Consider the following 15466-nt stretch of genomic DNA (forward strand, 5'->3'; position numbering starts at 1 on the left):
CTAAGTGTCCATCATTGGATGAATGGATAAAGAAGATGTGGCACATATATACAATGGAATATTACTCAGCCATAAAAAGAAACGAAATTGCGTTATCTGTAGTGAGGTGGATGGACCCAGAGTCTGTCATACATAGTAAAGTAAGTCAGAAAGAGAAGAACAAATACCATATGCTAACACATATATATGGAATCTAAAAAAAAAATGGTCATGAAGAACCTAGGGGCAAGATGGGAATAAAGATGCAGACCTACTAGAGAATGGACTTGAGGACACCAAGAGGGGGAAGGGTAAACTGGGACAAAATGAAAGAGTGGCATGGACACATATACTCTACCAAATGTAAAATAGATAGCTAGTGGGAAGCAGCCACATAGCACAGGGAGATCAGCTCAGTGCTTTGTGACCACCCAGAGGGGTGGGATAGGGAGGATGGGAGAGAGGGAGACAAAAGAGGGAAGAGAATGGGGATATATGTATATGTATAACTGATTCACTTTGTTATAAAGGAGAAACTAACACACCATTGTAATGCAATTATACTCTAATAAAGATATTAAAAAAAAAAAAAGAAAGAAAGTGGTCAACAGCCCAGCAAAGAACTGAGGCCTCTGGATCAACAGCCTCAAGAAACTGAATCCTGCCAATAAGTATGCAAACTCAGTTGAACCTTCAGATGAGATCCCAACCCTGACCAATGATTTCACTGCAGCCTTCTGAGACATTCTGAAGCAAAGACCATGTTTCGGCAGTGCTCAAAATTCCTGGCCCACAGAAATGGTTGGATAATAAATTGTGTGTTGTTTTAAGCCACTAAGTTTGTGATCATTTATTCTGCAACAATAGACAATTAATACAATACTGTTGAAAGAAAAAGCCACGTTTTGTTTGAGGCAATGGAAGAATCAATTGTAGTTTCTGTAGAGCACCAGGGATCGAATCCATGTTTTTTAGGACAATAAACTGATGAACAGTGAAAAACTAAGAGTATTAAAATTTCAATTAAGACATTGGCAGTGAAAAAAAAGAAGTGAAATTATGCATACTGAAAATTAAGAGAAAACTCTTTAAGTTTGGAGATACAATATGATATTGTTCAGAAATAAATTTTTTCTTGAGAAACAAAAATTTGTACAAACACAAAGTAGGCATTTGGCAGTAAGGTAGGGAGAAAAATGAATAAGTGACTAAAGCCATTTTGTATGCACAAACATGGAAACCTCAGGGAAAATTTAGCAACTCTTGAATTTTCTCTCTCAGTACCTCTCAATTCACTTCCAACACTATCTAATAAATAAATAGCACAACTCCAATGATCAGAGTATCCCTGGAGAATAATAAGCCATGCAGGTATTATTATTTTACAATATTAACATCACCAATTTGGAATAATACAACTAGAAACTTCCAGAACATTTTTGAAGATACTCTTCCATTTTACCTTCAATTTTTCAAATTTGGCTTTTAAAAAAAAGTTGAACTTTTATTCAAATCCTCCTTTCTTAATAAGAACACATTTTAATAGTCTAGTGGTTGCACATGGGCTTTATTTTCCTTTAAAAGAATTTCAATGAGCTACTCTACCCTTCTTCCACCTGGTAATTTGTACTCCAGCACAGAGGAGAAAGCCAAGATATAACAGACAACCTAGGACATAGTACATTGACTCTTGAGCAACACAGGTTTGAACTGTACTTATATGCAGTTCCACTTATATGCAGTTTTTTTTTCAATAGTAAATACTTCAGTACTACACAATAGTTGGTTGGTTGAATCAGCAGATGCAGAACCACAGATACGGAAGAACCACAATACTATATAGAGAAAGTGACTATAAATTATCTGTGGTTTTTCAACTGTGGGGAGGGTGGGCACTCTTAACCCCTACATTGTTCAAGGATCAACTGCTTTTCAAAAAGTCATCTTCCTTTCTATGGAGTTCACTTATTAACAGTGTTTTAAGTTCAGAGAAGAAACAGGAATTCTATTCTACATAGGCACATAAGAAATATTTAAACTATAAACAACCACCTATCTCAAACAAACCAAAGGAATCTCATTAATGTCCCACACAAACTATCCTAAGAAGGGAGGAGTATTTCCCCATCCCAAGCCCCCTACCAACAGAGAAGAGACTCCAATGCACAGAGAGATCATTTCTCAAGTGATTCTCAGGCATTTAGAAGGTGGCATATTGAAGAAGACCAACGTGCCTTCTGTTCCAGCAGGGCCTTTATTTATGGAGGAGTTGTGAATGTGACAAGTGCAAGAACCATATCTAATTCATCCACTAGCTCACACACTACCCTGCATAGGCATTCAAGAAATATGTCTGAGTAAAATGCCATTTAAGGATAGCAAGAGAGAAAAAGAATAGAGCTGATGTAAACTCTTTATTTCCTTAAACTATAGACAGATATATTGAGAATTATCTACATTGAGTATAAGAATCTTAATGTATAAGGAGGCAACCCTGCCAATGCAGAGACTGACTACTATGGAAGGTCATTAAGAATCAAGTGCTAATCAGTCCACATACAGAACCAAGACAATGAAAGTGATGGTCTGGACAAGACTAGAAGTGAGACAATTCCCACCTGGTGGGACTTTCTTAGTTCATTGCATTACGAAGTTGGAAGGTAGATTAGAGCCACAAAATATCAGTTTATTATATATGTGATCTTGCTTATTTTATATGTGAATAATATATATGTATTTTATATGTTTGTTTTACATGTAACCATATTCTGGAGTATGGATTATCACTCTCAATGTATCCTTTTGTTTTGTTTTTTTTTACTTCGGAACTCAGTGCTTTGTATTTACAGAAGAAAAATAATAAAGGAAAAGTCTGAACCTAATCAGCTGGAGACACCAGGCAAAGGTGGGAATCTGGGGTAAAGGGTAGGGTCCTCTGCAGACAGAGAAGTGGAGGGGCTCTGGCACTAAGGAAGCCTGAGGGTCCCAGCCTCTAGGGGCTTACCCAGGGCCAGCTCCACCCTCCCACAGAGGCTCAGATCAAGGGGCCAGGAGCTGAATCTCCCTCAGCCCCCTCTGGTTTTTCCAGGAGCCTGAGTTCCAAGCTCCAGGGGTCTGGGATGGCAGGGGAAACTGAGGCCAGAGAGAGCCCATGCACCCTGCCACCACTTCTCACTGTGGCGTGATCTTGGCAGCCTCAGCCTGAATAAGGGCAATGAGGTCCCTGTAGATGGGGAAGATGAATTACAGGCTGGCAATCTCCACCATGGAGCTGTTGCTAAGGCGCCATTTGGAACCACACAGCACAGGCCATTGATGTAGATGGGCCACCGGGCCTCAATAGCAATGAAGAAATCACCGTTGTTTTTCAGCTCGATGACACCTTGCTTCTGGGAGATCTTCCAGGCCGGACCCTCCAGAGGCAGGTCTGCGTCAATCTGGTTATCCTCAGCTGCTCTGCCTAGGGTGATCTTTCTCAAGTGCATCGCACCATGCGGCCCCGCAGCACTGCCAGGGTCTGATTGTCAAAGTCCAGAGAGTTCATGCCTTTGATGCTATCTACTAGCACCAGCCACTTATGCAGTTCCTGTTCCAGCTGCCGAATCTCTTGTTTCTGGCGTCAGTCAACCACTGTCAGCTCATGTTCTAGGACTTCATCTCATATGTCACTGAGCTTACTGTCATCAATCAAGTCCTCTGCGATGGAGAAGTTCAGCACTTGGTCCCCCTTGGGCAGCGGCTGTCTGGTCCTCCAACAGGTAATATGGCTTCATGAGCTGCCACTGGGCTTGCAGATCCTTGGCAGTACAGGCCAGGTAGAAGGCATCGGGGTGTCTGTGCAGCAGGTCCTGGAAGGTCTCCAAGGTGGGCTGGCTGGTCGATCCCACTTTGCTCAGCAGCTGCTCTTCAGCCTTGCTAAACAGGGCCTTGCTCTGGGTGGCAGCAATGGCCTCTGGGTGCAGCTGTCTCATGGCCTGGCAGGCCAGCTTGGAGATGACAGGATCGTAGAGCAGGGTGTACCAGTGCTCCTGGACTTCCCGCAGGGTGAAGCGGCAGCTGAACTTCACAACCAGGTAGACAGATGTCAGGTCATTGGTCTGCAATATGGCATAGATGAGCAGGAGGTCATCTGCAGGCTTCCAGCGACCCAGATCCTTGGTCATCTGGAGTGGCTGTTTGCTCTTCTTCACATGCTTGGTGAGTCCAGGGGCTGGGGATGCGCTGGGTGGCACAGGGGTGCTGGGGGCTTTAGACACCTTCTTCTCACTGGAGGAGGGTTCACTCCCCAAACAGCACCCTGGTTCCACCCCACTGGCCCCCTTCGCCCGGGTAGAGGACTTAGCCAGGCTGCTCTCCGCCAGCTCACCATCAAACTTCTTTCTCTTGATGAACCTGGAGGAGATTCTCCATTTAGGGATGGTGCCCAAAGCCTGTGACGAGGCCCGCTTCTGCCCTGCCAGTGACTCCTCATCCTCTGAGTGGCTGGAAGGCCTGATGCCATCAAGGATGACTCTAGCAGCACCTGAGAATCTTCCATGCTGGGCAGTTCTCCCTGTGCCACGTGTCATGTCATGCAGCACTTGGTGCCCAGGTCAGACTGGTGATGCCAACACACCGGGCTCTGGGCATAACTGCTCCCTCTGCCGTCAAAATGCAGCCATGCCAAAGAGTGGAAGCTCAACAGCAAGTCAATCAATTGTGGCCTCTGCCAAGAGGTACGTGGGTGGTGCTGGCCCAGGGGGAGGTGGCAATGCCCAACCAGGCACAGGGTGGAATCAGCAAATGCTTGGCACTCGAGCGTTTGGGGAGCTCGCCAGCCTCATACTACCTTTGTCCATCCTCTTACAGTCTATCCCATCTAAGCCCAACCAAGCACAACAGAGCCCATCAGAGTCACTGGATCTTCAGACCAATGAGTGAGAAATAAATGTTTCTAGCCACTGCGATTTGGGGAGTTATTTGTTACACAGCATTATTACAACAAAACTAACAACAACAACAAAAAACCTTATGGTAGGACATCTCTTCCTAAATACGGATCAATCTGAAAACAGATCTCCCACTGGGAAGTATCATGATGAAAATATGCCAATAAAGCTACAACATTAAAACTACTGGAAGTGGTAATTTTAGAATAATGTTTAATAACTTCCTACCTAAACAGTTTTACTCCAAATCCTATTTTCATTCACCTACAGGATACAGGTTAGCAGACAGGAGATTTATAGAGCCAATAATCTCATCACATGAGACACCAAAAAAAAAAAGTCAACTAATTGTCTACCAGCACTCTGATAAACTATGGAAGAAAACATCAAGGGGCTAGAAGTATCCAAAATTAAATGTCAGGCACAGAAATTAAACTGCTATGGCCACATACAGGGGCATAGCAGTTTACTTACATTTTAGTGCTCTCTTAATCCATCAGTTTTTGGATATTGGCTACTTTTTCATTGCCCCACTATCTATTTCATATTCTTGATTTCTTTGGGGAGAATTACCTCCCACCACTGGATGAGAGGTCTTATATTCCCTTAACCAAGCTAGACAAATCAGATATTTCTTTTTTAGAAAATAGGGAGGGGAGAAGAGTGGAAGATCATCTCCAGGGAAGAAAGGAGCAGCCCTGTGTCAGCGTCACTGACCAAATTGTGTTACTGACAAGACCCAGAAATGAAAGCAACATGGAAAATGATCAGCCCATGGAAAGATAAGACAGGTACTACTCCTGTTGAGAAGGTACAATTATACAAACTCTCCTTCCAGAAAAAGAAGTAAATGAATGTATGCAAACAGTATGCAGTCATTGGTGCTTTAGAAAATAAGCTTTTAAATACAGATTATGTTGGTCAGCTCATCATTTGAACAGAATTAAATCAAGCGTTGCCTCCTGGACTTCACACCACATACAAGTCTTTTCCTAGGACCATGCACTGGCCACCTCAGATGGGGCCCTGGACATCCACTTGACTTCCCAGTGTGCAAAGTTACACTTCCAGGAAGTCCATGAGCCAACCAGACCTTCTGAGAATCCAAGAGGGAAACTTGTAAGGTCTGACCCACAACTGGGTTGCATCATTTTACAACTCTTCAATAAAAAATTTCACATTAAACTGAGTTTTCCATATATTTTAATGTATCCTTAAATCATTTTTTAAAAATTATGTCATTCTGAAAATTGCATTTTCTCTACAACAACTTAATTTCAAGTTCTAGTGAATCCAGCATATTCGTTCTCTTCATTTTATCAACTCAGGTAATTTCTCTGTTCTAATCCTAATTTCTCTGAATTATAGAGATCATTTTTAAAAAGCACTTTAAGAAACCAAGACTGACCTACCACTTATAACCACCTTGAGTATACATGAGAGATAATTATGCCCACCTAAACCAAATCACAGCCTGCCTGATTTTTCAGACACACTGACGTCCCTCCAAACCAGCTGCCTTGTCATCAATCTCCAGCTGCACAAACATTGCGAGTGCATCCTTCATTTTCTCAACGAATTTATCAGCAGCCCCATTAATATTCTGAATTATCCTCTCTGGAAGACAAATTGCTTTGCTATTTGTCTTCTTTAAACATTTTCTAGTCACAAAATGTGGCCTCAAGTTTCCTGCTATCAAGTTAGTAGATAATCTTTTTTTCACTCTCCCACCAGAATTGGGTCCTCCTGCATTTCCAAGGCTAATGATCACATGAGAGCTGGGCCTTTAGGTCCCTATGAGCCTACTTGTTCTTTCAACTAGTATTTTTGGAGCTCCTACTATGTGCCAGGCAATCTCAGTGATTCCAGAGATGCAAAGTAAACAAGAGTCCCTGACCTCCTGAAGCTGGTCATTTTAGTGGATGGAGACCAACATTAAACAAACCATTCAGTTAAACTTAAGAGTAAGGCATACGGGGATATGTGCTTTAGGAAAAAAAATGATGTAAGGCAGGGGGATGGAGAATGCTGAGCATGGGAGAGATTGCAGTTTTAAATGGAGCAGTCATTGAAGGCTTCACTGAGAAGGTGACATTTCAGCCAAGTTCTGAAAAGGATGAGGCAACGACCCACAGAGTTAGATGGGGAAAGAATTTTTTAGACAATGAGTGCAAAATGTGCTAAGGCCCTGGAGTACGAGTAGGTTATGTTGCCCCCCAGTGGATTTGCTAGTACCATTTTGTCCTTTTCGTTCTGTACCTGCCTCTGTTTAAAACCAGCTCAGAGAAGGGAATCTCATGGCACACCCTTTCCCCGGGTCCATCTCTTCCCACAGGTGATCCCATCCTCTCAAAGCTGCTTAATCCCAATTCTGCATATCGAGTACAGATCCCTCTTTTGAGGTACACATCTGTACTGTTGAGAGCCTACCTGCTTCTCTTCCTGTCCCCACCATCCCAGTCACCCAATCTGGAAACCTTTGCTACATCTCAGGCTCCCTCCACTTCCTTCCATTCCACACCCAGTCTGTTGCACAGCAAGACATTCCCCCTCTTATATACATGGTGCTTCTTGATCCAGAGCACAGACATGAGTCTCACTCTCAGGATCTTAGCACATGCTGATGACCTCACTGTGTTTGTCAGCTGCCAGGGAACAGCACACACACACACACACACACACACACACACACACACACACACACCCCACCACCACAATTCACAGCTCAGTAAAAACACTTCAAGTCTTTAATAATAAAGTTTATATTTTCATAGAGTCTTATCTTCCTGAGATTTTATGAGCTACATTACCAATAATTTACGCTATAAAATTTAAGAAAACCTCAGCCATTCACAGACTTTTAACAATACATTTAGACTCCCAGCCCTGTTAAATAAAAAAACTCAAGTTACATAAATCTTACATAACCAGTAAGGGAAGATGCATATTTCCAATATCAATAACCTAATCATAAGAGCTGTAACTCATCAGACCCCTCAGTGAAAGCAAAACATTTCAGAGCACCTCTCTCTTGATGTTAACAGAGACCTATTGAGAGAAGCAAGTAAGTGTTTTTTTGGACTTTTTACCCTTGATGGAAAGAACCCAAAGAAAATGGGTGAAGAAGTTTCAAACCCCTTTATCAGCGTTCCCTCTAAGCCAGTTTGAGTAGTGGGCATTCTCACCATTACAGATAATGTTTTAAAAAAAAAAGACAACAGGCCCAAAATAGAGTTCTTTATGCCAAGACCCACATCACCAAACCAAGACTGAATTACATTTACAGCTCTCATAAATAGAATCTTAAGCCAGTCAACCAGGAATCACCTGATCAACAGTTAGGTAGTCTGCCTGATAGACTCCTGTCATTCCCTAAAGGAAAGTAACCTTGCAATAACCAAACTTTTTTTTGCCTAGTGTAACTTCCTCATTCCCATTCCTTTCTGGCTATAAAAGTCATTCATTTTGTAAAGCTATTCAGAGCTCCTTTGTATCTGCCTGATTCAAATCCATTCTTGCTCAAATAGAGTCTTAAAATTTTTAATATGCCTCAGTTTATCTTTTAACAACAGTCGTCTACCTACCAATACAGGTAATCAGCAGACACATAGACCTTGATCAGACTGACCTGGGTCCAAATTCTATCTGATATGTTTACTAATTTTAGGGTAAGAAATTTCCCCCAATGATCCTACCCCAGATGGGATATATGATTTATAAACATTTTGACAAAAAACTGGAACTTGTTTCAAAATCCGATGCTGTATTAACAATAAGAGTTCCACTTTGATTTTTAGGTAGCCCTTTATATCCTTTAAAGCACTGACCTGTACATGGTCTTATTTCATCTTCATAAACACTCCATGAAACATAAAAGGCAAATAGCAGGGCCATAGAATATGAGAAATATGGAGTTAATTGAGAATTAGCTTACAAGAAATATGAAGGCCCCTTACCTAGACATTCTCAAAAGTCATAAATGATCTCACTTTACAGATAAAACTACCAAGATTCAGGAAAGTTAAGAGGTGTACCAACCGACTTCACACAGTCACAGTGTGTTATTATAATCTGCTCAGCCAATGAAGAAACTGGAGCATGAAAAGGTAGATAGCCTGACTTAATGGCCAAGGCAGGCATAAGGTCCTTAACTCTAAGGCTTGAACTTTTTCCACTCCTACATGTTCCTTTTAAGTCAAAGTTTGAACTGCACATCTGAGAGCTGCAAGAGTGGCCCAAAACTCCTCTTGGCTGTCATGAAATTCAACTTCCTTCTACAAAGCAGTACTTATGAAAGTCTTATTTTAAAACATCACCCAGCTGCATATGAAAATCTTCCCAACAGGGACGAGATGGCACATCTGCCTTCCTTTTGCTTAACAGAAAACTGCAGAGCTGCTCTCTGCTTGGATAAATGCTATTGGGGTTTTCTTGATTTCTGAATGGTAATTAGTATCGCTCTCTTGAGCGCTCTCTCTCTTGGTATTGTCATTGTCTTCTTGCCCAGAATTTTATGTGTAATAGTCTGTTCCACTATTGGCTTTTCTGAAACCAATCTTCCTCGTCTTTTGTAATTATGTAAAGCTGTTCTCTTTGCAGGCCTCACACTGTAGATATCTAAAACCTGGAGAGAAAACACCCTAATTGTAATTATAATGGATTTCAACTTCCTATTATTCATGTTGGAGAGAAAACATGCAGTGAGGTTTCATTACCCATTTCTTTTAAAACTTGGAAAAAAATAGTACTTGAACTTATTTTTGTTAAAGCAGGAAGACTTTAATTTAAAAAAAAATCCTTAATCACTTCTTCAGAATTTTAAAAATGCATTCTATTTTATGTCTACCTACTCTAGTTTAAGAAAATTGAGGTCTTTTAGTTGGACCACACAAATACAAGTAAAACTAACCTTAGCAATACCAAAACTCAACCAATTGACCTCATTCCCAGAGGACAGACCAAACTTCAAAAGCAGCAATTATTTTGAGATTCTGAACCCCAGTAGTAGTGAAGCTACTAACTGTTGATTATTATGCAGGTCTTGCACTAATCTAATTAAGTAAAATGGAAATACAATTTCAAGCTTTGTTGTACACATTTGTATATGACACAAGTAGTCAAAAGTCTGTCTGAAGTTAAATGAAGCACATGTACAGGCCCTTTATCAATCAGAATTTGGCTTTTCCACCCAGTTCCATTTTGAAATATTTCACTCTCAACATCTACAAACCACTCACAGCCCAAATGCCATTGCTAATAGCTGCTTGTTTTAGTGTTGCCATCTCTCTTAGTGAGCATTAGTAGCAAGGACTGGGCACAATTCAAGCTTGTATTTCTGAGGAAAGGATCCTCTGGGAATTTCTTAGTAAAGGGAGAAGCAAACAAATGCTACACTTACTGCCAAGTCAGTTCCTCTTAGACTTTGGGAGGATGTGGCAGTAGGAGATTTTTTTAAAAATACTCAAAACTTAGGTACCAAAAAGGAATTCTATTCTGGGTGAAACTCTTGAAAAAAGTTTTTTTTTCTTTGAAAAGAAGAGGGCGCATGAAAATGGAACACCAACAGGAAGATGATAGAGCCAGCCTCAGATACCCTTGTCCCTTGGAAATTCTCACAGAAGAATTGTCAAACAGTTGTCAACTATTCTAGGTCACTGGAAGAGCCAATGTAGTCAGCACCCTGTTACACCCCAATGTGAGCACAAGTGTAACAGGTGTGGAGGGCAAAGCTGAGCCCTTGCCACAGCACCAGGTTTTCTCAAAGCCCTGGGGAATGACTCAGTGTTCCATCTATTCAGCTCGACTCAATGTTTACAATGCTCTGGTTAAAGAGCATTTGTCTAGAACAGAGGGACAAAAGGTTCCACTCATATTCTATCTGTACTTTCTGATTTACCCATGGCATCTAACAAAAGGAAAATAAAGTATAAGAGTGAATTAAATGTGTAAGGAGAGAGAATAATGGAAGCAGATGCAATAAACAGCAAGCATTTATAGAGCCATCGTGACAAGAAAAATTGCTTTATACTAGGAAAGACTATCAAATGAAGGACTGGAGATTCACAATAGCATTTGAGGTTATGCATTCAACACAGTACTTCAAAAGAAAATGTATAAATTCAGAGGAACTTTGGAATAAGAGCCACTAGAATAGCTTAGTGGACATTTGACTATGTTCTCTGCACTGTTCAAGGAATTTGGTTTACAATTGAATAAGGCATGATCTTTTTGCCCTTGAGTCATTCATAGCTAGTGGACCAGAATAGTCCAGGAAACTAGAGACTGGAAGAGCCCCTTTGCCTTGGAATCAAAATCTACATTGCTAACATTGCCAAAAGCTCACAAGTTCTCCTGCAAAGTATCTTTCTTACCTTCTCTCTGGCTTATAAACTATGCTAACTTGCAAAAGTCAGTTGGTGAAATACCACATCACTCGTTACCACAGATAAGCTTGAGGCTTAGGCATTTTAATACTACTGACTTTAAATTTCTGGACACAACGGTTCAAGTTTCTAGCAAATATTTTTAAACTACAGAAGTAGTTTTTGTTTTAATCCAAACTGATTCCATCCTTCATTTAAAAATATTTGTATCTTTCTCAGATATTTCTCTCCCTGTCTATAAACTAAGAATAATATAATAATACCTGCCTTACCTACCCATAAGGTTTTGAGAGGCTCAAATAACTAAAATTTGTGAAAGATATTTATAAAGTGCCATGTTAATATTAGCAGCCGTCATTATACTCACAAGAGCTGAGGTTGCCAAGCCAGTGGATGTAGTTCTCATTTACAGACCCAAAGGGAAAACATGCATGAGAAAGAATGTCAGAAAGCTCAAATTAAAGGGTTCAGTTAATCACAGACCTAAAAGACCACAGACAAAAAGAAGGCCAGTGGAGAGCACAGTGTACTAGAATCAAGACAGTTAGGATGTGGTCCTAACTCCACAACCAGAAGTGCAATCTGGGGAGAGCCAAATGATTTATGATTCATGCCTCATTAATCCTCATATTTCAATGTGTTTTGAGCTCATCCTAAGATAAGCCTATTATATGCAAAATTACATTCAGAAAATTAAATAGTCCACAATATTCAACCTCAGAATGTGGATTTGTACCACAAAAGAACTCATGTGAGATTTAGTTAAGACTTAAATAAAACTAGTGACCAGTGAAATAAGTTGTTCACTGTTAAACTGGGGTGTTGAGTAAATAATTGCAGAGTCTGAAAAGGTTCACCTACTAATAAATAATAGAGTATTTTTTAACTCAAAACTTCTACTATCTTTAATATCCTATTTGCTATAATTCTTTGTTACTGACCAACTGAACGTGCTTGCACTTGTTCTGAAGAATGCAGGAGCTCATTCTCCCACCTTTAAAATGACTAAAGGAATATAGGTGAATCCTTAGCATTTTTAAAGCCCTCATAGTTCATCAGAAATCAGAAACATAAAAGCAAAGAAAATTATAATATAAAACCATTTTGTTTATAATCTGGATGGGCATGAATTGGCTGGAGGGATAAAAAGGAAGTGAAAGTCAACGCTAAGTATAATAAAGCATATTTAGCCCAGCAGTTTCTGTGCAAAGCAGTACCCTAAGCTTCTTGAAAGATTAAAAATGATTCAAGGCAAGAATCTTTCCCTCAGTGAGCATTTATTCTAAGAAGACAAGAGACATATGTGAGGAGTTAAACCTCAATAAAAGAGGGTCATTGGTATTCAATACAACAGACCACTGGTTATGGGACTGGATATAAAGTTTCATGAGAATGATTAGCAGTGAGGAAATTGGCTTTCTGTTAGGTAAGACACAAACTACTTGCTTCTCTTTATTAGTTCAAACTATTCCAGTAATGAAGAGAGCACTGCTAGTATAAAGGATTGAGTGGGGATTTAAGAATCTCCAGGATTAAAGCAGACACACAACTTCAACCTAGCTCTCAAACCAGGTGAAATCTTCAAGAGCAACTGACTGTGCAGCTGCAGTCCATCATTCCAGAGTAAGTTCTCCCCTTCCACTTGGGTTGTAGGGTCATTATAGTGAGAAAAACCACAACAAAATCTAGATTAGTAAGTAAAGCAGTAAGCAAAATTGGGACATTAAATAAATGAGAAATAAGAGTATTCTCACAGGGAGGAGGCAAGATAAAACACCTATCATGAGAGAAAAACAATACAGATATAAGGGATTCACTCCAAGCCCACTGATCATGGTAGGAAGCAGCTGGAAAGCTTATAAAGTAAGGCCTTACGGGCCTATGAAGTCTGCATCTTTACTTAGGCTTTGCTTCTATGTGGGAAACCATAGAGATGTTTTCTGGTTGGGGAGTCTCTCGGATCTACCTTGAGTTGGTCCTTTGTTCAAGGTGCCTATGGCCAGAGACTCCCCAAGAGCCTGTCTGCAAATGTACTCAATGGCCATCCACGGTTAACTCTTAATAGGTGGCACAAAGAGACAATGGAGAGTCAGAAAAAGGAATGGTACCATAAGCTGGAGGAATCTGAGAAGATGCCATTATGAACATTTACTCATATGTGACAATTCCATCATCTGTAAAAATAATTTGGAGCACAGTAAGATTTCCTCCAGCTTTAAGTAGACATTTCTTGGTTGGAAGGAAATGTGAATTCTGAATCAATATTCTGTAGTATGTACGTCTCTGTTTCAGAATCACATACAATATAGGAAAAAAAATTATCTATAGGCAAATCTGTTTTCAGGATTTCTTTCTTCAGGATGTCAATCCTTTCAGTTCTTTGCCCATTTGTTTTAAATCAACTGGCATTGAAAAACAAGAAATAAAGTTTCCAGGATAACCCCATCAATGCTTATGTTTATATGACAAAATATCTTTGGAGCAAAGCCAATATAAATAAAAATCCTTTAAAGGGGCTTGACTAATTTGGCATATTTACGTACAATTCAATTACAGTTTGGTGACATAAATGTCCTACTGGGGAAGGTACTTAACTAAGCTTGAGGGGCTTCCTAAGAGGGCACTAACCTAGTCAGAGGAGGCCTCCTGGAAAGAGTGATGTCTACACTTTTAAGAGAGCATTTTAAAGTACTAGATTCTTCCCCTAAGGGGAGAGGGCAGTAGCACATTGAGATAGTGGCATAGACTGTTCTCCCCAGGAAAGTGTCTCTGAGATTTGCATATGGATGTTTCCCTGAGGATCCCTCTTGGGTCAATACTTGTAAGCGAGTAAGGGAAGCAGAAATGAGCAAAGGGTGAGGTTGGAAGTGTAAGGCAGCTGCAAGAGAGACCTCAGCTGAACCCAAAGGGAGCTCTGAAGCTGGGGAGGTCCTTGAAAGATGCCCCGTACTGAGGCAAGGGGAGCAGGCCTTTGTAACCCCAACATCTATGCATCGTTAGATGCCTGCAGTCCAAAGGGAGGTGCAAAACTTGGGTGAGGCAGCTCCCTCCATCAGAGGGCAGCTCCTGGGGAGGCACCCACCGGTGAGCTGCCAGCAGTCAACACTCCCAGCAGCTGGAAGAGTGGAGGATCTGGGCAGTGCCCCACAGGTGTGAAAACCCACTGCTAGCAGGTCATTCTTTGGCCTCATCAGCAGGTCCCTCTATTTCTCCATGGTAACCTGAATAAGCCATAATATTGGCAAAAGCCCTGGGTCTTCCATCAACACAGAAGCATTTATTTGGGCCTACATTTCCTAGAGCCAACCTCATTTCCACACTTTAGGCCTTTCTACCAAACGGATGTTTTGGCATGATGACAAGTTCAGAATGGGGCTTGGTCCAAGAGATCCACTGTCCCTGAAGTGAAAACTTTCCCCAAAGGGGAAAGATCTGTCACCCTTATGGACTCTATCAGAAAATTAATAACTTGAATTATAACATAACTAATTTTGAAGAGTACATATACCAGAAATTTTGTATCTAGTGTTACCCTGTTCATGGTGGTTAGTATTGGGTAATTTGTACTTGACACTGTTTTAGAAACTGCTCTTTGGAAATTAGTTTCAAAGCCTATGATAAATTTTTAGGGCAGAAATATGATTATGTGGTGGAGAGAATTAAGACCTACATAAAAATGGGCTTGAATTCTCATGTTTAACACATATTAGCTATTTGTCCTCAGCCAAATCATTTACCTTACTGAGAATTCTTTTTCTTTTTTTATAAGATTGAAATAATAACTACTGTCATTGGATTATTATGAGAAGTAAATGAGAACATATACATAAGATTCTGGAACATAATAGATACTCAGAAAAGGTTAGTTTCTTTATTCTTTTATTCCTCATTTCCTTTTCTTTTCTCAGTCAATGAGAGGTACCAGAAAAAGGCAACATATCTCAAGTATAAGATTTGTCCTTTTTTGAAAATCTTTTTATTTTGGAATAGCTTTACATTTACAGAATTATGACAAAGTTACTACAGAGAATTTCCATATGCCCTACACCCAGTTTCCCCTGTTATCAATATCCTCCACTAGTATAATACATTTGTCACAATTAATGAACCAACACATTATTATGGAACAAAATCCATAGTTTATTTCGATTTCTTCAGTTTTTCCTAATATCTTTT

At 40.3% G+C, this 15466-nt stretch overlaps 1 pseudogene; it reads right to left on the reverse strand.

The window, feature by feature from the left end:
- Nucleotides 1-3150: 3150 nt before the first annotated feature.
- Nucleotides 3151-4547, reverse strand: LOC112405255 (microspherule protein 1 pseudogene; annotated as a pseudogene).
- Nucleotides 4548-15466: the final 10919 nt, after the last annotated feature.

This window comes from Neophocaena asiaeorientalis, unplaced genomic scaffold (genome assembly GCF_003031525.2).
Source record: "Neophocaena asiaeorientalis asiaeorientalis breed wild unplaced genomic scaffold, Neophocaena_asiaeorientalis_V1.1 scaffold171, whole genome shotgun sequence".
NCBI classification, from domain to species: Eukaryota; Metazoa; Chordata; class Mammalia; order Artiodactyla; family Phocoenidae; genus Neophocaena; species Neophocaena asiaeorientalis.